The 25,968-nt window shown below is 38.8% G+C and overlaps 1 long non-coding RNA gene across 1 annotated transcript; it reads right to left on the bottom strand.

The window, feature by feature from the left end:
* Positions 1–904: 904 nt before the first annotated feature.
* Positions 905–20,351, bottom strand: LOC133270794 (uncharacterized). The gene is made up of 2 exons (XR_009743906.1): positions 20,191–20,351; positions 905–2,497 (listed from the first exon to the last, which is right to left on the bottom strand). It is a non-coding gene; the product is annotated as an uncharacterized LOC133270794 (long non-coding RNA).
* Positions 20,352–25,968: the final 5,617 nt, after the last annotated feature.

Below are 25,968 nucleotides of genomic sequence, written 5' to 3'. Positions count from 1 at the left end.
GATCTTAAAAACACCATCAACTAATTCCTACCTGAATTTAAAATAGGATAAAAAAAAAAAATCCACAAGGAACTTTTTGACAATTATCAAAACATGCTTTTCTAAAAGTATTTGTGGCAAATGAGAGTAACCAGTAATATTACCTAATATTCCTAACCAGTTTAAGTTCCTGTCCAATGTCAGTCTTAACCCAAACTAAAAATATGCTACTTATTGAGCTGGAAGAAGGTTTTGATTTACAATTATGCCTTGATGGATTACCTGAAAGCACAACCTTCAGGCAAACTGTGATTAACTTGACCAAAGACATCTGCGAGAGCCATCTATGGCCTAAAATTATGACCTTGGTATTCTAGGCTGAAACTAGACACCATTTGAATTGCAGCACTGAAAAACTTCTACAGAGGTTTTTGTTTAGGAAGCGAGCAGGTTTTTTAGCTTCAGCAGTTCAGCAGAAACACCTCCTGTGAAGTTACAGGGGGGAAAGAAAGTACTTCCTTTTTTTTTTTTTTTGTTTTGCAGCCATTACTTTAAAAAAAAAACTCCAAACACGCCCAGCAAAGCAAAAACAATTAATAACCTGATGATTAGCAAATGCTGTAGACATAGGTTTGGATTTCACTTAGCAAGATTTATGGAGTTAAATATGAAAGTATGGCTCTTGAAAGCCATGTGCTCATAATTAGCTGGAGTTTTACCCCTGGATACTGTAAAATCACAACATGCTGTCAGAGCCCATTTTCTGATCCTGTTATCAGCATAGAATAAAGTTTTCCACTAAATGCAAACAGATTTACAGGTGCTAAACCAGCTATTTTATCAGTGGGAAACAGGCTACCTTTTGTTCTCTAAAAAGGCATTTCATGATTTTACATTGGTCAATTGATCGTACAACAAAGAGAAATAAAACAATTTTTGTCATCTACTGAAACAGAAGAAGATACAATGTGCAAATAAACTCAAGAAAAGTGACTGCCTCTCTGAATGTGGGATATACAGTCTTGCATATTGTCACCTACTGTAAAATAAAAAAAAAAACACAAAACCAAGAAAAAGATCAAAGCAATGCCATTCCCTTCTTATTGCTGAGAATGCTACATAAATCCTCAGTGTTCCTACAGGCAAACTCAAAGGAGAACTGCATTCCAGACAGCTGGGAACACTGTAAATTAAATTATTCAATTAAAAAAGAAGTCCCGCAAAGATAACAGTCCTTTCAATGTATTAATTCCCACATGTGAAGGGCCTCCTCTTGAACCAGCTCCAAAAGGGAGGATATTTCTGTACCTTGTACTCCAGCTGCTGAAAGGGAGGTGAATGGCTTCTTGCTTATTTGCAGGCTGGCACGCAGCAAGGGGCAGAAAGCCTTTGAGGAGTGTTCTGAGTTGTTTGGGGGTAGGCAGGCTGAACCATTTTTAACAACTGCTTCAGAGTTCAGTGATGGTGCTCAAGAAGAAGCAGCATCCCTTGGCTTCCTGCAGTGTGAATGGTTTAACATGATGGTTGATGGAAACTTTATTTTAGAGACTCCAAGCCTCAGTGGAGGGCAGCTTTCTGAACTGGAGATTGTTTAGTGACCATTTGTCCTCTATGTTTATCATTTTAAGTCTCTGGTAGTTGAGTCTGCATTGTCTGAAAAACAACCTCTTATTTGATTGAAGCCTGCTGTGTGGCAATTCCTCTAGATGCTCAGTAGTTGTATCATTATGAAAAAGACTCCACAGGCATTTCCTTTTTTCCCCCCTTCCTTCCTTATTGCAAGAAGAGGGAAGACAAATATAACATAAAGGGCCTGGTAGCGCTTTCTTGAGCAGAAGATGTTTCACAATTGCCAGGTCTTTGTTCAAGAGCAATTACATCTTCTAAACATGGATTGCTATAAAAGGACTTCAGAGTAAGGCTGCTACTGATGCTATCTGAGATGGTTTACAAGTAAGTGTACAAGATGGTCCTTTCCTGGTCAAATGGAGGGTAATGTGGTGAATACAGTACACCATTCCCACACAGTCTTCCAGGTTTCAGAATAAACTCTTATTGGCAACATTTATATGAATACTGTACTGTTGTGGTGTCTGCAGCACCTTTGCTCTAAAACACCAAATCAAAGGAAATAAAGAGTGAAAGAGACATGTATTGATCATGGGTCCAGCCCAGCTATGAGAAACTTCTATCAAAACATTGGCACAGACCTCATCTGCAGATAAACACACAGGCTCACGCACATAAGTGAAGGGAACTCTTGAACCAGAAAACAGGAGCCAAAGCCTTTGACCTGACTGACAAAATGATGATATCTGGAACTGACATTGTGTCCTTGTTTACAGACAGACAGCAGATACATAAGACCTCAGCTCCCAGTGAAATTTTGCATCCCTCTGTATTTATTGCCATATCATTCTTCTTTTGGGTTGAACCAGAATCAACAGAACTTTGGTCTCTCTGTTTCTGAAGAATGAACTTCAAAGCGCTTGGCCATTTGTCAGAAATTACCATAAAACTACAAAGAAATAACCCAACAGTAAATCAAAAATCTGAGAGAGAAACCTCTCCAAGGACTACAAAGGAAGAAAAAAAACAAATGGCATGGAGAGTTGATTATAACACCAGCAGTTTGCCACGGCAATGGAGAAACTGATACCAGATGCTGCTAGGAGCCCTTTCATTACCTTGAGCAGGACCTGCAGAGCTGTGAAGGGGCCCTATGCAGTACTACCTCTCTATCTGGGATAAATGTGCAGCACTTGGGCACAGTGAGTCATGAGTGAAAGAGATCTCCAGAACCAATTATTATTTTATTTGAATGATGAAGTTGGAGGCTGACTCCTTGTAAGTTTGCTGCATCCTTTCATTATCTCCCAGCAAGTCTTTTGAAGTTGGCTTGTCTTGAAAAATCACACTGTTATATCAGGACTTTCAATGTCAGCAGCATTACTATTTACACAAGTGAAAATAACAGATGAAAAAATTAATCAAAAATTGTTTAATTCTGGATGCAAGGGTTGCCAGACCTTATAGCCCTTGGCATGTACTCTCTTGCTTTTTAAATCCTCAGACGTCTTTGTCTGGCTGTTTAAAACTTATTTTTAATTCAACTGGCTATTTGGCAATAATAGCAAATAATACAGTCATTTTCTCCCACTCTTCTAGAAAGTAAGATCAGCTAGAAACTGGATGGTTTATGTTTATGCAATGTTACTCACTCCCTCATATTGCATCAAATGAAAACTTACAGTGCACTGAAGGAGGGAGGGATTTTTATTCTGATCTGATTTTTTCTTGGCATAATTACAGAGAGTTGTACTCAGCACATGCTCAAAGCTCTAAGTATACTGCATATCAAAACCATGAGGGAGAGTTGGAATAAAAATGGCCATGGTACTGTCTTACAAGTAATAAGTTGGTTTGGGTTTGTTCTGTTTGGTTGCTTTTTGGGGGTCAACATGTGTTCTTGTCTGTTTCTTTCTTTGTTTTGTATGTTTTTTAGTTTTGTGTGTGTGTTTTGTTGTTTTGGATTTTGTGGTGGTGTTTTTTTTTAAGTCCCTTTTTAGTTGCATTGTGGTTTCTAAGCTTTTCAGATTCACTTGTTTTGTGTTTTCGCAGTTTTCTCTGCAGCCATGAAGGATACAAAAGCTCTTTTGCTAACAAATGAAAGCAGAGATTATATGGACCCACTAGAGTCTGGCAGCTGAGGTTTTTAGCAAAAGTATACCAAATGTTGTGGCTGTTGTAATAAAACTGCCAATACTGAGGCTGAGAATCAGGCAACGGACAAACATGCAGAGAGACAGCAGCAGCGGTCTGCAGCAAGCCAGGGGATAGACTGAAGGGACATTATGAGCAGAACTGGTAACTCAAGAAGGAAAATGTTATCAGTGTTAACAATTTGTATAATCTGGGGAGACACTTGGCAGCCTTTGTGGAAATGTGAAGGCTACAGCAGCTCACTGGAGGGCATGGGCAGCTTTTCTGTCCTGAATACATACCTCATGTGTGGTGCTTCTCAAAAAAATTATCGTATTGTCAAAACTTCCTGGTTATTGTGCTAGTAACTTCCAGAGTGGAAGGGACAAAAACAGGACAGCATCAGTGATGCTGGTCTCACTGTACCCCAAGAACGTTCTTAGCCCTTGCCAAACTCCTAAATAGGTTCAGTTTCACCGAGTGGCTGAAGGTTGTACAGTGCCATAATTTAACTGTGTTTAATGAAGAAAACTCCGTCTCAAAGTCTGTAAGGGAAGGAGAGATTACCTTATTTATCAGAGCAAGGCATACCAACTTGCCCTACGTGAAGGAACATGGTTAAAGCAGTAGAAACCTGTGGAATTTATTATGGAGTGACCCTCCATATTGAAGTGAGAAAAATAGAAAAATAAAAAATACTTAGAATACTTTCTATGTTTACCACAGTTTCTGCATTACAGCGGTCACTGTTCCTGAATAATAAATTCTCAGGTTAAAAAGTGAAGTCATTGAAATACTGAACGTGTTGAGTATAATACTATCAACATAAAGTATGGTGAATGTTTCCTTTACTATTTCTAAATTATCTTGTTGTCAGATTTCTTCTCATATTCATGCTCATTAAGTAGATGTAAACACTTTGGTTGCAAACCCATATTTCTGTCCATTCACGGACATATCTTTTACTCAGGTGGCACAGATCAAGCCAGAAATGGTTGTAGATAATGCTATGTAAGTGCCCAAAAAAAAAAAGGAACAAAATGTAACACCAAGGATTTCTACGGTACTTAAGCAAATATATTCTTGTTCCTTTGCGGGAAGAAATACTTCTTGCTGTTCTTTGTACATGTGGTACTTATGTTAGGTACCTAGTCTTAGCCGTACTTCGGATACACTCATAGCACAGATGATGAATGACAGATTTCGTGGCTGCTTTCCTCAGTGAGAAGAATGTGAAAACAGATCAAAAAAGTGTCACAAATACCTGGTGGAGTTTGTTCTTTTGGCCAAAACAGAAAGAACCCCCCAAGCAAATATAAGCTTTCTGTTATATTTTTCTCCCACCTAATTGCAAAACTAATTCAAACTGTAGAAACTATAGAACTATATTTCAGGGGTTTTGTTGTGGTTTTTTTGTGTGGGTGTTTTTTTTTTTTTCTGGAGACTTGTTCACAATATTGAGGAAAATCAATGAGGTTTTTGCTGCTACTGCTGCAAAAACATCAACCTTTTTCTGAGCCTTCCATTACTTAAGCAATGATCTAGGTTCAGAAAAAATTCACATATTTGTAGCTGAATCAGCTGCACAGTATAATGTGGAACAGCGGCACTAAAGCCCATGGACTTTGCCTGGATTCCAGTTGGTGGAACTGACAGCAAAATTTGGTCTTTGTCATGGCATACCTTCAAAGTTAGGAATGATACAAGCTATGTAAATACTGCAAATGAAGGATCTCAGAATCCCTTTTTAAAAGGAAGAAAAACAATAGTAAGACCATGCTAGCAAAATTAGAGTGGCATTTTTCATTCACCCTGAGTGTTTTTATGGTGAGCTTTTCATTGTTTTTTTTGTTTGTCTTTTTTTACACTGTGGAATAATGTCACTACATAAGTGGTAAAGAAAATGGCGGCTTGAGTTGCTTAAAACTAGTTTGCCCACCAGTGATAAGAAATAAATTTTTTTAGAAAAATGAGTGGAAAGATAATATAGGCCTAAAGTTAGGGGTTTTCATTTCACCTGACATCAACCTCCATGGAGTTGTCAAACCATACTACGAACGCACTCAGAAATTCAGCTTCCATGTCACCTTGTGGCAATAAGTTCAACAGTTTAAATAGGAGTTTTTTGAGAGAGGACTCCTTCAGTTCATTTTAAAGCTCCTGTCTGAAAATCTTAGTTCCAGTCTGAGGGTTAAGGATTACCATTTTATTATTTTCTTCCTCTTCGTCATTTGTGATTTTTAAAAAATCTCTGTCATATTTCCCCTTTATCCAAGTCTTTTATTGCTTTTTCCTCATGGAATTTGTCTTTTACTTCCATCAACCATTATGCCCTTTTTTTTGTCTTTGCAAATGGGGCCATTCTTTTTTTTAAGTGGGGTAACCAGAACTGGATGTAGTAGTCAAGAGGTAGGTGTACCAAGCCAATGTTTAGTGACATAATGATATTTTCTGGGTTATTTCCTATTCTTTTCCTAATGGTTCCTAGTATTTTCTTTACTACTTTGCACCTATCTTTTACTTTAAGTCATCTTGCCCATGTGCAAACTGAGTAAGCATTAAGGGAGAACATCAGCTGAATTAGTTCAGGTTGTGGCAAGGATAATTGAGGGTTAATGTTTTATAGCATGATCTTCAAAACCTCAAATAATAAAAGAGTGTTATGAAAGAATGTAAACTGTAAACAAGCTGAAGCAATATATACAACATAATGATAAATGACATGCTGTAGCGAAAATATTTTCTTTCAAATATAGTACTTGCTATATTGTACCACAAATCCACAGATAAGACATTCAATGGTATCTGAACTCAGTATTATTAGGAAAAAAAAATAGGAAGGAAGAAGAGAATGTAAACATAATACAAATGTTTTGGGAAAACATTTAAACATTTGAAGATCTGCAGAAACCCTTGAGGCAGCCAGGTAGTTTGAAGGCAGTATCTATTTTGAAAACATGCTAAAATAGCATGAGAATATCCAAAGCCTAACAGAGAAAAAAACTGGGGAAGATTGACTACTCGGTTGAATCTTTCTACAGCAAGCCCACTGGAAATATACCAGGACGGAAGGAAGATTCTCTTTAGGCAACAAAAGCAACCTGTGACCAGAGGGAAAGGTGTTTTTTAAGGGAACTTGGGCACAGTTTTGGAGTGCTGATAGAGTTTTGGGTGCTCCAGACAGGACACTGCCATCCCTGGCAGGCTGGGAAGCAGGACTTTCCATAGCAGCTGTAACAGCTGCTACTAGGTATTTTGGAAAACTGAAGCTCACTATTGGAGATATTTGTCTAGTATCATGAAAGCAGATACGAGGTCTCAGATAAACCCCATCTCCAATGGAAATTATGCTGCATTGCCACCACAGCTATGGGGGTTACGTCTCACTCCTTATGTAAATTCCTGCCTGATAGCAGGGATTTTATTCATTTGTCCTGGGTCCCAGGTCTTCACCTACAAAATGGGGTGAGGTTTCTTCTCTCTCAGGAGTAGGTATTTATGGTAGTGACGCATGTACTGTAGCTATTCTGGTACTTGTAATGGAAGGTTCTCTGTCCAACTTTTGCACCTATTCAAACTGGTCTGTGACTCTCTCACTGCCTGGTAAATATAAAATTAAAGTTGACAGAAGACTGCAGCAAAATCAGTCCAAAGGCAAGAAGCCAAATAACCACTTGGCTGTACACTGAAAGTTAGAGCATGCCTAATGTCCCCACATTTTCACAACAATTATTCATTCTTTCCTAGAAGCAGTTGGCTAGTTAGCTCAAGAGAATTAAAAAAAAAAAACCTGATGCCTTAACAGAGAGCCATCAAACACAAAGCAATACTTTGGAAGACAGGTGAAGAAAATCTAATAAAAGCAGGAAAACCCCTTTTTGTAACTGAAATGGTGAGAGAATTGAAAGAAAAGTTATTCATACTCAAAAACCAAAGGAAAACAGGTTTGGCAAAACGTGATTTCCAGTAAAATAAGTTTAAGTCAGACACTGTGGAAATATATTATAACACTGAATTCTCTTCTTCCTTAGATGCCCCAATTCTTCTTCAGTGTAAGCTGTGGAAGTGAAAATGCCTGAGTGTATAGAGTTTCACTATCAATCCACTAACTAAGCTACCAAGCAGTTGCTTCTTCTATAGACCTTGTATGAATTTTGCAGTCCAGTTTCAGTTTTCTGAAAAATGGAGCACTGAGGATACCTATTTCAATGTACACACACCCTTCTCATATCGCTGTCTTTGTTGTGTACTCTTTCACAGTCATGTGCTCATATGCCCCCCAAGGAAAGTTCAGAGTACAGCCCAATCTAAGGGAATTTTTATCCTTGTATTTTGTAGTAAGACAGAGGTTAAGACTGCTGAGATACCTTGGAGTTGAGAAAAAATTGTTCTCCCACATGAAGAGAGAACTAGTAGTGAATTCTGAGAATTAGTTATCTGAACCACTTTAATTAAAAAAAAAAAAAAAAAAGAGTTGATCTTAATGGAAACATTGCAGTCAGACAAAAATAGGAAATAAGGTTGCCTGACGCTAGTGCAGAATCGTTCCCCAGTGCTCAAAATATAAGTAAGCTGTAAAACTAGTTACTAGCTACTACCCTGTTAGGGCAGATGGGTTTGTAATGAAGATGTCACAGGAGAGGTAACGTGAAACTGACATGAGCTGCTTATCCCTTGTAACAGCCCAGGCTGACAGAAGGTTTGTTTGTTGCAGGAACATGAAAAAGGAGGAACATAAGGTCTGGAGGCACCTTAAGGTTATTTTCTTCATACTATTTTCTCTCCCATTGAAGGTATTCTGCTTCTGAAATGAGTCCAGGTAGAAGGAGCAGAATTGTTCATAAAATATCATATTAAAGACTGCTGTAGTGAGGATATCAAAAACATAGGCAAGGCAAGGTGCAGGTGGCAATAACCCCAAAGACTGGGATGGGTGAAGTCAGCAACTGACTGCAGGCATGGCATCTTGGGCATGTTTGGCAACAGTCTGAGCACTGATTTCAGGGTGAAGCTTTATCCCAACTGTGTTATTTCATAGCAGACTCCATTTATGTGTATCTTTGCTAGGGAAATTTTCTTTAAAGTTTACACAGGGGCCCAGTCTTCACTTGGTGAACATTGATGCTAGTCCCTGGGCTTAAAAATAGCAGAGTTATTTAAACAGTCTACAGGTTTGGCTCTGTGATTTTATCTCAGCATCTGAGAAAATCATTTTATTTACTCTTGTCAGAGGTATTTGGTGAATTACTGTTGGTAAATAAGTGTTCTTTTTGAAGGTAAGTGTGCTAATGAGGCAGGAAAGCCTCTGGAGATGGGGAAACCAATACCACAAGGTGTTCAGGTGTTCATAGTTCCTAATGACTCACTGATACTTCACCTGAAAATCTGGCCTGAAAATAACTTGTTCCGGTAGACTGATTCAGGCTACTTCTGCAGGAGCTGAAGTCAATGCTCCAGGGCTGGAAGAACAAGTGGGGAAAAAACATCATCATTTCAAGGAAAATCTTAGCGAAACAAGCATCAGGTTTCTGGAAGTATTTTAATCACCTTTTTTATTTAACAAAGTTGGAAAAAAAATACTGGTTTATGAGCTTCTTTTCCCCCTCCAAAGTGTAATTTATTGCTTTTGGGGCTTTTTGTCCCCCTTTTTTTCTTTTTTTTTTAAACCATGCTTTATATGCGTGCCAATAAAAGGGGAATATTACACCCTGGAATCTTCCTGTGTACGTTAAAACAGTGCTTGGCAAAATGGGACTGGAATAACAAGTAACAGCTTTCTTAAGATGGGGTCAATCGATTCCAGGGGAGGCTATTTGCAGGATTATATACAGTCCTCTTGGATGAAGAAAATCTCTTAAGTGCTCTCAGTTTGACATACATTTTTTCCATCATCTGGTTAGAATTTTTGTGCCAGTTAGCTTGCAGCCCCGCTATTTCCTCCGCATGTGTTCTGCAAACCATGGGGAGGATACACTCGTTATTGTGAAGGAGTCAGGAGTGAGATGCAATTATGGGGGCCTAAGCACACAAGAGATAAAATCTCCTTCCTGCCAGCCAGCATAGAGAGTAGTCTGTTTGAGCTCAGAGGCAGCTGATCAGATCCGAGCCTGAGTATTTGGAAAAAAAAAAAAAAGACTTCTTAACAGCCTGTGAGCCCCATTTGTTTATTTAGAAAGAAGCCATTGTATTATTTGGTTAATCTAAGGAGGTCTGCAAAGCGAGTGCTGGCTTCAATATGATGAATTTCAAAACCATCCAGCCTGTGTTCAAGTGAAGTGGCTTCATATTGTGCTGCCTCTTGACATCTATTGAATCCCGTGCAAGCTTGCCAAGGTCTTTCAGACATACTTTTGACATTTCAGTGCAGCTTATACCTAGACTTCAAATGAAAGGTATGTTTGAATGAAGGCAATTTTGGTAATTTGCCTGAATTCTGCATTTGTGCTTTCTTTGGCCTAATCTGTTTAATTGAGAGCTGTTCCCTGGCTGGCTGCCAGTATTAGCAGAGCATATGGGTAGCAGATTGGTTTACCTATGTACTGTAGAAAGTCTGTTTTTTCACGCTCTTAGAAGAGTGGACATGGACGTGCATGTTAAACTAGCATTTGTTCAACGAAACCTCTCCAAACCTGAGTGCTTACCATTTGCCTCAGTGTGTTTCACTTTCCAGCACGTAGATGTTCCAGAGTAATGATTTTAAAAATCATTTTCTCAGTGAAGCCTAGGTCAGTGTCCGACCCAGTGAAGTACTCATTTTCCATCCTTAAGGCCAGAGACATCAACAGTGACATTTTCTGTCGCCAGGATATTGAACAGCTAAGTGTGCAATGGAGAACTATAGAGCCCTCAACCATTTTGATTACAAAGTAACATCAGCTTATGTGAAAGTTTCAGTAAATTTTAACGCTCTCTCAAGTTTGAAGAACCTGTAAAACTCTTTCTTTCTGATACTGAATGCTGAATTTCTTAAAGGACCTACTTACAACTAATTTTAAACGCTAAGCTGGTAGAATTTATCTGAATCTGTGAGGAAGATGCTTTTGTGAACATGCTTCCATTTGGGAGCAAAGTCAGGGACTTCTTCCCATCTGACAAAGGGGCTTGGATCCTATCAGTGCAGAACTTAGACCATGGGAAATACCTCTGTTTCATTCATAAGTTTTTGAAATCAGATGGTCTTTAGGACGTTTCTCACCCATTCTCTTAAGATAAACAAGTGCTACTGGAAAGGAAGGTAGAGGAAAAAAAAATGTTTGACCCTGACACATTCACAGCTGCTCACTGCCTGCTGACCCTTTCAAGGCAGCCTCCTCAAACAACCTGCCCTCATTTACCTGATGGGTTGATGTCTAGAAATATTGCATGTTACTTGAAAAGGTATCAGGAACAATAATGCAGGCGCTGTTTGGCTTGCAATTTAGCATGTGCCTTTTAAAAACAGCCTGTCAGAAAATTGAAAGACAACCTATCCTCACCATGTCACAAACCTCTGCAGAATGATATGCAAACAGCAATGCTATGCTTCTTTAAAGGACTTGGTATTAATTTGCTCTAACCTCTATGCAAACAAAAATTCTCAAATAATCCATTCTACACTGAAGAGGAGGATAGAAAAGCTGGTGGACTACTGAAGAAACTGAATTCTCACTCTAAGTACAAAACGAACTCATTGAAGTGAATCCCTTGACTGCTGATGCTGAGGTCAGACAACATTACCTTCTCTTTTTACAGAAAATGCACATTTCTGTCTCTCTATGGCACTGAGTCCCAAACCAAGGAAACGTGTTTCACTAATATGCAGGATTTCTATGGACAATTCCTCCCTCATGCTGTATCCCTTGGAAATACTACCAGCATGAATGTTCTTTTGATGTGCACTCTCCACTGCCTAGGGGCTGTGGATTGAAGCCACAGCCTACAGTTTTTAAACTTATTGTTGAAGTGTTTATAGAGATCTTACCAGAAAGGGCAAAATTCAGTCTAAATTTCTACTCTGTCATCCAGGCAAAGTAGACAGGACTGTATGGCAAAGTAGCATCTGACTTTTTGTTGTCTAGATGAACAATGTTAGCTCAATACTCTTTTCCTACAGGCATTTAAGGTTTTTTTATACTCATGTTTTCCTGTTGCCACTAGTAAAAACATTGCTGTTTCCTTGTAGGGTTAACTATTCCCCCATGTAACAGTTCACCCATAAACATAGGTGTGAAATCACAGAAAACCACATTTTTGGAATTAACAAATGTAGTGGGACTAGCTGTATTTTTCCTTACTTGGTACATTTCATGTTCAAAACACTTTATAAATGTAAACCCTTTGAACTCAATTCTGAAACACAAGAGGTCTATTCATGACCTCATTCCATCTGAGGAGAAGCTAGTCAAAGACAATATGCCTGAAATGCTCACAGGAGTAATGACAATTATGACAATAAAAGGTGTATCCTAAAACCTCTTAATCCTATGCTCTTCATATTAGTCAATGCTTCTCACCACCCCAAGCAGGCCTGTACATAGCAAATGTCATCAGGAACCTTTTGCAAATTAATCATGCTACAAATGAGATAATGTTGTTTTCCAATTGCAGCCCTTTAGTAAAAATTTCTCTCTTCAGCCTGGGAAGACTACTTCCAACAGCAATAATGACCCAGAGTAACTTCAACTACCGTAAAGCGGATACCAAAAGTTTGACAAAAGGTAGACATTTCTTTCATTCTGAGTGCTTAGATATTTCAACTAGCCTTTGGGAAACTACATATTTAACTGGAAAATGCCATAAACTGGGAATTCAATAACTAAATCAGGCACAGGAATAAAGAATACATAGTTCTGAGATTAGTCAGAGAAACAAAACTTTTGAAGGGCTTGATAAATGTCTCTCCTTCAAAGGCTTAGGGGACCCTATTGATGTAAATTAATTACACATATCCACCAATTAGAGCAACCTAATGAGCCTATCAGAACTCGAGTAGCAGGAAAAATGTCTGGTTACAGAGTAGCTTTAGGCGAGTACATGACCGGGTACATTGTGCTGGAAAGAAAGGGTCTGAAACTAGGGTTATCAGCAAAGGAGGCTGGCATTCCAGCAGGGTTACCTGTTAGCAAGTAGGTCAGGCTGAATGGGAAACGGATGGCTGTGTACATATGGGTAGAGAGAAATGGGAAAAAGACCAAACCTAGACTCTGTCTGAGAGAGCAGCAAGCACTGAAATTCAGCAAAAAATGCTGGTTTATATTTTGTTTTAGCACTTCAACCATGTAGGGTTAAAAGGAGAAATAGGACTCTGCAGAAAATGAAAGCAAACAATTTTCAGTTCTACACTTCATGTGGTTCATGGGTACCTCGAACAGCACTACAGGGCAAAAGTGACACTCTCCTGATGATTATCTCCATGGGTAGATCAGGAATTCACTTGCAGGTTTTATTTTGCAAGCTGTAGACTTCTTTTGAAAGTGGATCCTTTCCCTTGCTCTGCTTCCATAGTGTAGGTGTCTATTAGCATCATCTTATGTGTGTTATTTATCTGTAAGTAATCCCTCAAGCTTGTATAAATACACCTACTTGTGCAGTGTGCCGGAGCAGAGCTATACATGTTATAACAGCTGGCATTCGACTGCCTAGTGAGTAAACATTATGTCCAGGGGTTAAAGTGGACTGGAATAGTTCCAGCTTACATCTGCTAGAAAGCTACTGGGTTAAATGTTTGGTTCTTATCCTCAGCTTTTGAAAAGGTAAAGAATGTCTAAAAGGTGAACAACACCAGTCTGCTTCTTGGGAAAAGCTGTATCTGTGGCAGCCTTCTGTGTCAATGAGGATTTCAGACTTTTAGTACCTGCTTCCATGGTAGAATATCCTTTAAATATCGGAGTATATGCACCTTAACTTTATGTATACTTGGTGTATAGTACATAAATTCAGCATGACACAAGTTACATCAGAATCCTAACAAGCTATACAATCATGCCAAAGCTGTTGTTAGATGATATGGTCATACCACAGGGTGCTCTAGCCCCTTCAAATGGCTCCTGATCCCAGTTCAGAGCTCATTCTGTCCCTTGGATGGCCAGGGCAATCCTGGGCTTGGCGGTCCTCACTGGCACATATGCAAGCTGTGAGAAATGGCATCTACAGAGCAAGTCTCCTCTGCTAAGCAAGGGTGTTGTGAGCAATGGGAGGACTTGGAAGCTGAGAGAAAGGAAGTAGGCAAGTTGGGCAGCAAATGCTAGGTCTGGGTGGAGGTGCCAAACAGTTCTCTGCAGAAAGAAAGATGGAAACAAGCATGAGGTGTGAAACAGAGGACATTGAAAAGAGCTTCATCCTCACAGAAGGAATAACACACCTAGTTATTCTCATCTAAATCATTAAATTATTTAGGTAGACAGTATTTGTCAATTTGAGAAGTAACTTTAAAAAAGAAATACAAGTTCATGAGTGCCTGGTTATTCTAATTACTGAGACAGGAAATTTTATTACTGTAAATAAAAATTGTAACATTTACCCAATAAAGTAATTCCATTATAATCCAGAGACAGAGCTGCAGTTCTTTGCTACCACCCACCTTAATCATTTTTTTGTTATTACTGCATATCCTTCCAAAGCTGTTATTGGATCTGTCTCCAGCTGTCATCACACTGTTGTGTGGGTTTCAGGCCAATTCTTGACTATGTCAGTGGGAGGACCTGTGTTTCATCTATACTGGAAGATGGACTAGCTCTTTTCAACATGCTGAAAAATGAAAATAGCATTACTAGGCACTGCTCTAGCTTCCACACTGACAGATGCAGTTTCTTAATAGCTTTTATTATGCAATCACCAGTGACCTTTTCTACCTTGTTCTTGGTGTGACCAAGGAACTCTCCAGCAAACAAAGTTCACCCCAGGGCTGTCATGGGACAATTTTGGAACTCCTAGACACCTGCTCAAAGGATTAGGCTAGTATATTTAAAATCGTCTACCCATGTTTTGCTCTGCATTGACCCTGACACCAAAGACAGCTTACAAAAGAACCAAAAAAGAGCTAGCTAGACAAGGTGCCAGGCGAGATCCCTAACTTTCAGATTACTAATATCTATAGTTAGCTGGATCTCACTGCAGATTTTTTGCCTATGCTTTGGTAACTCAGGAAAAGAAAAACATCGCATTATCAACAGGTCAACTGGATGAATGCTGGGAATACGGTGTTGGACCTGCATGTGTATGATTTCAAGGGGGACACTGATGCTATAGCTGATGTTTTTCTTGCTTCATACATATTTGCTTTAATAACTGCAAAAGATTAAATACCTGTAAAATGTTGGGACTTGAAGATCCATTCTGGTTAACATGAAGCTTTGCATTAGTTTCAAAAGTACCTCTATACACCAACTGTGTTTGAAAAAAAAAAAGTAATTTGAGCATGATCAATATAATTATTCCTGTAACTCTTATTCTGATCTTTAAAAAAAATCATCTTTTCCAAAACCGGATCAAAAGTAATATTATATAATTAGACTTCACTTCTACACTACAGTATCTGAATGTCTAAATAACATCCAGTAGAAAGGTAACTCATTAATGAAATATCTGACAGTAACAAGCATGTACCAAGAGAAGACATGCAGATGTCCTCTTCTGCCTTGTAATTGATGTTATTGAAATATAAAAAAATCAGTATTTTTTGATGATAATGCTTTCTGTGTAGCCTACATATTCTCATGAAAATCAATCTGAAATCAGCTTTCTGTTTTATAGGAAAAAAAATTACTGGAGGAAAAAAGTGTGCTAGTCATGACATAAAACTGAAGCAGGAACTGAGATTTTACTGGCCACCAGGTCTTTTCCCAATTTGAGTAAATTTTCTGATTTCTAGAAAGCATATCTTCTTGTCTAAAAAGTAATCTTTTGAAAGAGTTTTAACTTTTGTTTGCGAGGAGCTGATCTACCAGAGTAATGGTCATCCCAGAAAGGCTCTTCAGCAGACAAAGCTTTACTGGAGGTTGGAGCTTTACCCAATAAAAGGTGGTTTAACCAACAGAATTCAGGATGAAGAAACTAAGACAGGCCAGGGAAAGATGAAACACAGGAAGCAATACATGACTCATTTCCATGGAGATTCTTATTCTCCATCCCTCAGGTTAGCAAAGGAAAGAGAAGGAGAGGTAAAAACATGAAAGAATAAAAAGTGGCAGTGAGCAGGATAGAGAGAAGAAAAAAGGTCAGGAAGGTCAACAACAGCATAATTATCTGTCTTGGGATAGGCTGTCAAATAAAGTGATAATACTCAGCTTTCTGAAAATCATAACCTACCTTAATTCATTGAGCATCTACTAGATGCTTTGCAGATGCTAAATAAGCTCCTCTGGCTGCTCTGGTTTCAATTATAATGGAAATGCTTCAAGCTGCATGAAATGGTGCATAGCCTCCTTTGTCCCACATGTAGCAAGGTGATTCAATTACTCTTGTCTCTACATCCTTGAGGGTTACATCCCCAAATCTCAGATGCTGACTTGCTTGGTTCAGATCCTAGCAACACTGTGAGCTTTACTCAGCCCTGGCCAAACACTGCGTTGCAAGCTTTGTCTAATTTATACTCCCAAGATACAGCAGTGAACTACATCCTCAGTCTCATTTCATTATAGCTACTAAAACCTTACACAGTAGAAAGTTTCTGCATCCACTTCATTTGTCTTGTGTCTATATAATGTTTTCTGGTCTTAGTCTACTTGGGTTATTCAAAATATAAGAACAAATAAACCCAAGGCATGTATCTTATCAACAAATGAATACCATGGATCACGCAACATAGCTATGACTTTCTAATATTTCCTTGTCTTCTGTGCCAAAGCTTCCTTCAATATCAAAGGTCTACAGTGATATACTGCCTCTGCACTTGCAAAGTCAGGTCATCAGTGTACCTCTCCCATAAACTTTTTTTGTGTAGCTATTTCATGCAGTTTCTGTGTTGAAGGGGAAGCAGTCAGCCTATTCCAAGTGATTTCTGATTGAGTGCTAAGGATAAACCGATGTGGTGAAGAATCTAAACTAGGCAGACACCTATAAATTTGAAAATGAGTGAGTTTACCACAGAAATGATCAAATATTGGACAAAAATGTATGCATGTACTGTAAAGTGCACACAAGCCATGTGTGATGGCTTGAGTTTTCCTGTCCGAGTCTCATGGAGTTTGTATATTCACAGGTATTCTTATCCTGACCAGAGGACCCTGTCAAATATGTATTTGGGGTTCCACATACTCAGCCGTTAGTATGTGTATCTGTGACAGACTTTGTACTTTCACTTTAGTAGTGATCCTTGGTTAAGCATTTTGGAGCTGGTACACTAAATGCCGGAGGTTGCAGAATGCATAATTCACAGACAGCTAATTCTTTACTAGTAACATTCAGCTGATATTTTCATATCCAGTGTAATTTGCAGATAATAGTGCTGTTTCCAGAATACAAAAATTTCAAGAAAAATTTGGGAAGAATTTGGGGAATATTTGGTGTTTTCATGAAGTAGATATTTTTTTTAGGTCAGCATTTGATCTCTTAATGTTATAGCAGCTGCTACATCATCAGAAAACCCAGCACTGAATAGTCCACATTAAAAACATTAGCCACTTGGGTTTAGAATTTTTGCTTGGATACCCTTTGGACAAAAATCTAAAACCTAAAGCCTTTTGAGTGTTCATGTTTTCAGCATTCAGATGAAAGATTTTTGGTGAAACAACGGGGTACTTTTTACAAACAAGTAATTAAAATACAATTACCAAAAAGTAACTACAAGATGTTTTCAGCTATCTCTATTCACAAGTTTGACCCCAAAATAGCTCAGAATATGTTGAACAGAGTATGTTTTCATCTGTCTTCAATTACGCAAGTCAGCCACTGAAGGCAAAAAGAGTCAACACTCTGTAACCAGCTTTCTTCATTCCATTACAGTACTCTGAACTTCCAAAGTGAAAAAGTTGTGAGTCATGACCAAAATCATGAGATGGGCTTAAAATCGCAAGATTTCAAAAAATAGATTTGGGGAACTTTAATTCACATGTTTAAGAGTTGTTTTATTTTTGGGGTGTTGGTTTTTTTTTTTGGGGGGGGGAGTTGTTGTTGTTTTACTAAAATACCACAAGAATAGAAACACATATTTTTTAAATAAAAGTTCCAATTCTTTGTAAGAACACATCTAGAAATCTGTGAATTTTAAGGAACACCAGATATCAAAAGGTTCATGCTAAACTCACAAGAGTTGAGAACACTATCAAGAACAAATTCTGTGCAGCTGACCCATGGTGCTCAACTCCTGCTGCGAGACTGGCATTTATAGTTTGAAGAAGTTTAGAGTTATGGTCCAGAGCGAGTGCTATTGTGAAAGGAAACCAATAAATCACCTGTAGAGAAACTGTGAGGCACACAGGAAAACAGAAGACTGCCAGGATGAATGCTGGGATTCCCTGCATTAATGAAAAGCAATGCACAGTGCTGAAAAGTCAGTGGAAATGTCAAAGAAACAGACACTTCCATTCTTCTTCCTAGATTTAAGAGGACAAAGGAAAACACTCAGTTTTGGTGCAGGGATGACACAAGGGAAAGCCCAAATTAAATAATTGGGGTTTTGAAGATTACTTATATTCTTCAAATAACAGTGTCTCGGTCTGTAGGACATCTGCTTTCTTTCTCCGTCTGCTCAGGCTGACTTCTGGGATAATAGAAAGATATCACAAACACTCAATTCACTTGTTTGCAGCAAAGGGTCTTTAAAGAAAACAGCTTTTGGCGATCTTTTTTTTTTTTCCCCGACTTGGATTTGAACATCTAGCTTTCCAATCCAGAAAGCAGATGTTTTAACAGTGACTGGGTAATGATTTTTAGCATGTTTTATATGATCTAAACATAATCCAACCAATAGAAAATGCTATTCCATGTTTAACATTGAGACTCTTTCCTCTAGCTTTTAACACAGAACAGCTGGAAACTGAAGCATTTTTGGCACAAAAATACAAAAATGGAAAGTTTTTTTCCAGTACAAAATTGTTTGCACTCTTTGTCCTGACAGTGCCACCTGATTCCCCCTGGAGGGATTAAATTTCTCCACATCCATCATATCCAAATGGTGCAATGTCAAGAGACCGGCAATACCCTTAGTTTGCCCATCCATGACTGACATTCAGTACATTTTTGTCTGAGTAGATGAGGAGGTTGACGTAAATTCCAGACTAGCATCTTAAGACACAAGCCCTTTTGTGTACTGACTTTTGCTCTCACTCTAGACTCTACATAACCTTATTTAGCATGTAAAGCGGTTTCAAGCAGGAGCTTGCAGATTGGCACTTTGTAAAATATCCTGCCTCATAAGCTACATGCGTTCAGTTCTTAATAATAATGATGATGATAATAATAATGATAATGGTAACAATAATGATAATGGTAACAATAATGATGATAATAATGGTAATAACAACAACAATAATAACAATAATAAATCATCTAGCAAAAATGCCAGGCTTAACAATAAACACGTCAGGATCCAAAAGTGCATCTAACAATACTGGTTCATATTACAGCTGATGTCAAAGCTAACACATTGTTAATCTAGTAAAAGTACACTGCAATTTATCAGAGCATGTCTGCCTTGCCAGTCCTAATATTTTATTTAATAATTTTGAATTGAAAAAAAAAAAAGGCATGAATTTTAACTGGTATTTAATCTAAGTTAACCAGTGGGAAAAAAAAGTCCAAGAATCTGGGAGTATTTAGAAAGCATCACCAAGGCTCCTGGCTCAAATACAGTTCTCAAGAGCCTGTTAAAATAAAAGATGTGTACTGAGTTTTCAGATTTCAAATACTTATGAAAGTCTGTTCCCATACAGACATTTTGTGTTTCCACACTCTCCATTTAAAAGATTCTATTTTTCTGTTGGTGAATGCAAGTAAAAAGTGAGTACAGTGATATTATTTATCTGTTACCTCTGGAAACCGCCCATAGGATTTGAAAAACATGTGGACAATTCAAAGCATGTCTCTCCGGGTGCCCAAACCCAGAAAGCAGTGAGAGTTTGCTGCACTGTTTCAAAAGAGAAACGGCAGCTTTCAGAATCATACCTACCATGCTCTTCTGAAACAAGAATCTGTGCTTGCCAAGTAAAGCTACAAAATGTTATTCTTTACAGTGTTCAAGAGTTAGCTCTTGGTATGCGAACTCTGACGTCTTCTTTCAATTTGCAGAGAAACTGCAGTTCATTAAAACTGTATGGTTTCAGTAAAGTTTCAATTTCCAGGTACTTTGAGAATTTCAGAAGTGTCTTAACCCTTCCAAAAATATGTTTCTGTGAATCTTGAGTCACAATTATTTTGCAGCTAAGCTAAGGATCCCAAATGGGCCACATGAAGTCTAGAATTGGGATGTAGTCTCACAGTTCATGTGCAGTTTTGAAAAATAGACTGAAAGGCACTCCTTGTAACTGTGCTGAGCATGAATTCACATGTGGAAGCACAGAAATTACTTGTGAAATTGTAACTTTTATTGCTCACCTTATTTTAGTTGGCTCTTTCATTCAGGTGCTCTTCAAATTTTTATCGTCATGAGGGGTCTCAAGTGTTTTTCTGTACCTATAAGGCAGGCAGTGTCTTCAAGAAAACAAATACATAAGCAGCTTTCTAATGCTTAAAAAAAATTCTAAAGTAAAATACAAGCATTCTTAGACATATTTAGCTTTATCCTGTGTAAGACTGTATTTTCAAGGACAGAAGTGGTCTTTTTTTATTTGGTGAAAAACTGGCTCAGTTTACCCAGAGAGGTGATGGATGCCCCATTTCTGAAGACATTCAAGGTCAGGCTGTGTGGGTCTCTGAGCAACCTGATCTAGTTGAAGGTGTCCCTGCTCACTGCAGGGGGTGTTAGACCAGATGGCTGGGAAAGGTGCCTTCTAACCCAAACTGTTCTATGAGTCTATGACTCTATTTTGGCTACAGTGTAATTTAGAGAAAGTATTAAGTATTTCATTATTTTTAAAAACTTTTCTCATGTTTTAGTATCTACATTATAATTCAAATGATTCTTCTCTCTCTAAAGGTTCACAATACCTTCAGCTCAGATGCAACATGGAGTTTCTCTAATGCTCCATTTCTTAGAAGCATCTATGGCATGATTAGCTTCTTATTCAAATGAATAAAGCAGACACAGCTGTTAGGTTTCATGGATAGAAAGGGAGAAGGAACCTTTCACAGCACTTTGAAGTTTTCAAGTGTTTTTTCCTTACTGATGCAGCCGAGCAACTGCAGTTTGCTTAGAGGTGGTAAAAATGAAATAATTTATTTTTATTGCACATTCCAGCCTAATACACCATGGAATACATTTAACCCCTAAAGAACAGGCTTAGGGCTAAAGTACTTGCCGTGGTGAAAGGGAAAACAAATTGTCATGATGACTGTATTTGATCTGTTGAAATATTTCACCCTCAGCACCATGTGCGTCCACACAAACAGAATAGCGCCACTGTTTCCTGAAGATTCACTGTACATATGATCATCCATTAACTGGAAAAAAGGCCAACCCAGATATGTAGTCAATGTGTTTGTCTTAATTTAAAAACAAAATGTAGTTAGTAGCTAAAATAATAAGTATATGGTCCACTCCTAATGGCCAGCATCACCTCCCTAATGAGAGTCCAAAAATCCCTATATACCATTGGTAAGGATAAACAGAACTTGAACTGTGCACAATTGGTATAGATGTGCAGAACCTGAAGGAACATTTCAAACCACCCCACAGAGAGACACCTAGTGTTTCCTTGAAAATACACTGTCTGCTAGTCAGCTGTAATGCATGCATGCATGTAATTTTATTAATAATGAAGCCCATGCCAACTTCAGTGAAAGGCTGACATACATATCAAGTGAGCTCCAAGCAGTGACTTTCAGACACCAGACAATTTCAGCAGAAGCTACACTAAGACACACATAGATGAATTCTCTTCCTTCCCAATCTAAGGATGACACCAGCCACATCTTCAAAAGGGGAACTGGTTGTTTGAATTTCCTGTAAGACAACAGCAGCCTGGTGTGGGGCTCTACCTCATTTATACACAATCTTAATTCATCTTTTGCTGCTCTATTCTTCCTCTCTTTTCTTATCATGGTGTCCCAACAGCAAAATAAAAAGCAGCAAATATTGGATATTTGTGAAAGACTATTATTACAAGGTAAAAGTGATTTAATCTTTTTGACTTCAGTAGTAGAGATTAATTGGTGGAGATTATACAGACTAAGACCTTGAACCTAAATAAAGAGGTATGAAATAGGGGTAATGATGAAGTCATAGGAGCTGTAGAAAAAGCAAACGGGGAATGGCTATTCATTACTTTCCATACTACCAGACATGTGAACATAGCAGGTAGCAGATATGAAACACTTCTTTACACAGAGAAAAATTAAGATGTGGACCCTTGTGTATGTGGTACAGCTCAAAAGAACACAAATCCTTTCAAAAAGGAATCGGATGACCATGATGGGCCAATACAGTACAATTGCTGATCAGGGAGGCTGGGAGGGCTGATTCAGAAGAGCATCATCCTGCACATGCTCTGCTCCTGACCTGCTACCCAAGCACTGTAGAGATAGACACCTCCATTAGGGCCTGTGCAAGTGTCACCCAACAACCTGTGAAAAGATTAACACAGAGCTAATATAGTAAGTCCCATGGAGCTCTCTTAATCCAGTCCTGGTAGCTTAGTTCAGACTGAAGAGGTTATCGTAAACAAATATAACCCAGAGACACTCACTCTGATTTACTAAATTGGGCTCAAGCAGTGGTGGGGAGGAGTCTTTGCATTCCACTCTCTGACTCTTGACACAATTTAAAGCAACATTTTCTGATATTATCTAAATGGAGAAAGGTTTCCAGTGAGTGAGCGAGCTTTGATTATGAAATTCCAGGGCAGAAGTTTGACTTCTGCTTCCCCATGTACATGTTGGTGTTCAGATTAGAGGCTGTGTGCATGGAGCAGGAGGGTGACAGTATGGAAGAGGAGTAAGGACTCATTGCAGTACTTGTATAGAAACAGAGGAACTCATTAAATAACTCTCTGGAGAAGAAATTTACTACTTTATTCTAGAAGCTCTTACAGAAATTAGACTGGTAAGAGCACAGTTATTGAGTAGTGTACTCAGTCTTCAGAGCACCATCACAGTTAAAAGCCCTTTCAGTATTTGTGAACGTAGCCTTTTAAAATGGTTTTGGAATTCTTTCTGTGGGTTTTTTTTTTTTTTTACCCATACAATCTCAGTATGGCAGTACTCAGATATTATTATGAGACAAATCATAAAAGTTAATGATGAATGGAGGATGAAAGAGCACTAAACTAAACTGCAGTAAAAAATATAAAAATAAAGTAAAACAGCCATTCAATGACCAAATTCAGGATAATCAAAAGTGTTTCACATGAAAAAAATATTCAGCGTCTGAACAGAGATAAATCTCAGATTTTCCTTGTGGGCTGTAGTCCTGGGTTCATCAAAGGATGGGTCACGTATTCGAAACATTCTGTGATCTGCATTGTGGCACTATGGCTGTTCCATGACCTGCTAAAAATATTTCTAAGCCTTGTTTTCATAAAGGAATTAGATGCAGGAAAAGAGCAAAGAAAGCTGTAAAAAATAATCAGAAGTTGGTGTGCATGCCAAGACCCTTAGGGTGTTATGATCAAAGTACAGCAATAGTTGCATATGCCATTTCCCTGAGGCCCAGTGTCTATGTAACAATCCCTACAATTTTTACCAGGCAATAACACATTGTTTACTGAACATTAAAACTGCAGTGATAATAGTCTGGACTACAGTTAATGCTGGTCTGTTGAAGGCATGAATCTACTCTGAATCCTGACTCCCCCACAACATGGACAGCAAGACTAGTTCCCTGATACTGGCTTCCATGACACAGCTGCTCCTAGGGCCCCAAGGGAGCTGGACATGAGTACTCCTGAAGTCAGTCATGAAATTACCTTAAATGCTATGCTGGTCAGGATTAACTAGAATTCTTCTCATCCACTCTTCGGTCTTCACCATAGGGGTGCATGCCACACAAAGTAGCTATCTTCTATATGGTTAAGGGGGAAGTAAATGGAGAGGTGGCAAAACGAAAACACCTCTTGTTTGGACAGAGATCCAGGAAGAAGACAGAGGACTTCTAATTCAGGGACTAATGACTTCTAAAATCTAGGCACATGCCCTCAAATTATTGCTGCATAACTCAGAATTCAGTATACAAGCTCCCACTCTGGTCAACAGAAAGAGGTGACTGTCTTCAAAGACAGGCTCAAGAGACCCAGAGGCTGAGCAGGTAAACAGCAGACTACTCCACTGAAAGTGCTGATAGCAAATGGGTGCTTAAACATGCACACACTTCTTAGATGTCCCATTTCAACATGCGCGTTTTTTACCCAGTCTAAAAGCACAGAATCCATACACTAAGGCACAAACTGACTGGGACTTCAGAAATAACATGGCTATTTCTAGTGGGTTCCCCTCTTTGTATGATGGCATACTGGCATGAGCAATCAGCCAAGAAAGGAGGCAGTGGGCTGTCAGGTCTCTAAAACCACATTGGATGAAAACCCTGCACTTCTGACCTGTAAATAAAACTTGTGCTACCAGGTGTTCTTGGAGAGGTCATTCCCAGCTTCCCTATCAAAGCTGTACCATCATGCAGATGGGAATGCCAGAGTAATGAGTCCAGAGAAATAGCTAACAAGAAGATGTATGCTCCTGTCTCCCAGCTCCTGGGTAAGTAACCATGAGACTATAATGAAAAAGACCTGACCACAATCATGGGAATTTTTCCAAGGAAGAATGACCAGGAGTGTTCTCCTCTGAAGCCAATTGTCAGAGACCACCATGTGCTCCAAGCTAAGGTACCCCTGGTCATGTAAGGGATACTGCTCTCATTTGCAGTGTTTTAATGGGAGCAAGAAGTAACATGCTGCAGTCTACATTCAGGCACATTAGGAAAACACACCCAGCACAGGAAGGGAGGTGATGCTTACAGAGAAGGAGTCCTAGCACACAGGTGGGATTGATGTACTTAGTTCTGCCAAGGTCTTAGCCCAGCACTGAAACCAATAGTATAGGTGCTACCTGGAATGCAGAGAGATAGCACAGATGCCCACCAAATCAGTCGCTCACAGGCTTCCCAAGAACCAAGTCCTCCAAAACATCAGATGGCTGTTACGCATCCACAGGCAGGCAGAAAGAGTGCCCCCGTTTTGGAAAGCAGTGACTCTCTTTTCTGCCTTCCAGGGGTGCATGGACCAGGCCCTGAAGAAAAAATAGTTGTAATTTGTCCAAACAACAACATTGTAAACATTCTTTATGCCAAAAGTAACATTTGGCTATGGGTATAAGAAGCTCGTAAATTAAACTTCCCCTGGCAATGCGAAATTATACATCACTTATGCCTTTAGTTGATCTGATTTCCTACTGAGTATGTCAAACACTAATCAAGTACAAAGGGAGGCCCCAGTCTGGCAAACACTTACTCAAGGATGACTCCCTTCATTTTAGTGGTACAAAAATTCAGTGTGAGTGGGAAGCAAGGTACGGGAAATGCGGGCAGGAACCTTCACAGGGAAGAGGCTTCACGTACTAGCTGAGGTATTCTGTTTGCAATGGACTTATCTCAGCGTCTTTCTTTTAAGTTTTAAGAAAAAACAGTTTTTGCTTTCAGTGTCATTAATGAGACTTCACTTGAGAGAATGTTTTTTGAGCATACCTTACTCCTGGCTCCTGGCCAGCCCTAAAAGCAGCTGCGGTTTCTTCACAGAAATACAGATCTTCACAAAAAATAAAACTTTTCAGCTTGTAATTCCCCAGTGGTCGCCTCTCCAGCCAAATCACCCTTGGAAACATATTTTAAACAATTTGAGAAGAGAAAAATATTTGGAACTTTGCCTGCTTTGCTAAGGCTCAGAATCAAATTACACAGACAGAGCTTCTGGGTTTTTTTTTAAATATTTTACGTCTATACTATTTTAAAGTACATGGAGAGTAGTATTTTTTTAAATAAAATAAAGCTTACTGGCGCCAGTATTACATCAGTGACTGTAACTGTTGTGTGCATTGTATCCGTGGTAAGGATTTCTCAATCTTAATGCAACTGACTCAGGACATCAGGCTAGATGCAGAAGGAGATGTAAACGCAATTAAGTCCTTTCCTGAATTCTTTAGGAAAACAACAGTGCTATTACTATTTGATTTATGCTTCTCAGGTGATGTATGCCACATCCTTCATCTTTTAATGGAGAGTATGACTGAAAA

This window comes from Pezoporus flaviventris, unplaced genomic scaffold (assembly GCF_033815535.1).
Source record: "Pezoporus flaviventris isolate CSIRO_AGI_PZ_B2104156 unplaced genomic scaffold, CSIRO_AGI_Pfla_v1 ptg000022l, whole genome shotgun sequence".
NCBI lineage: Eukaryota > Metazoa > Chordata > Aves > Psittaciformes > Psittacidae > Pezoporus > Pezoporus flaviventris.
This window is presented reverse-complemented; position numbering and strand designations above follow the sequence as displayed.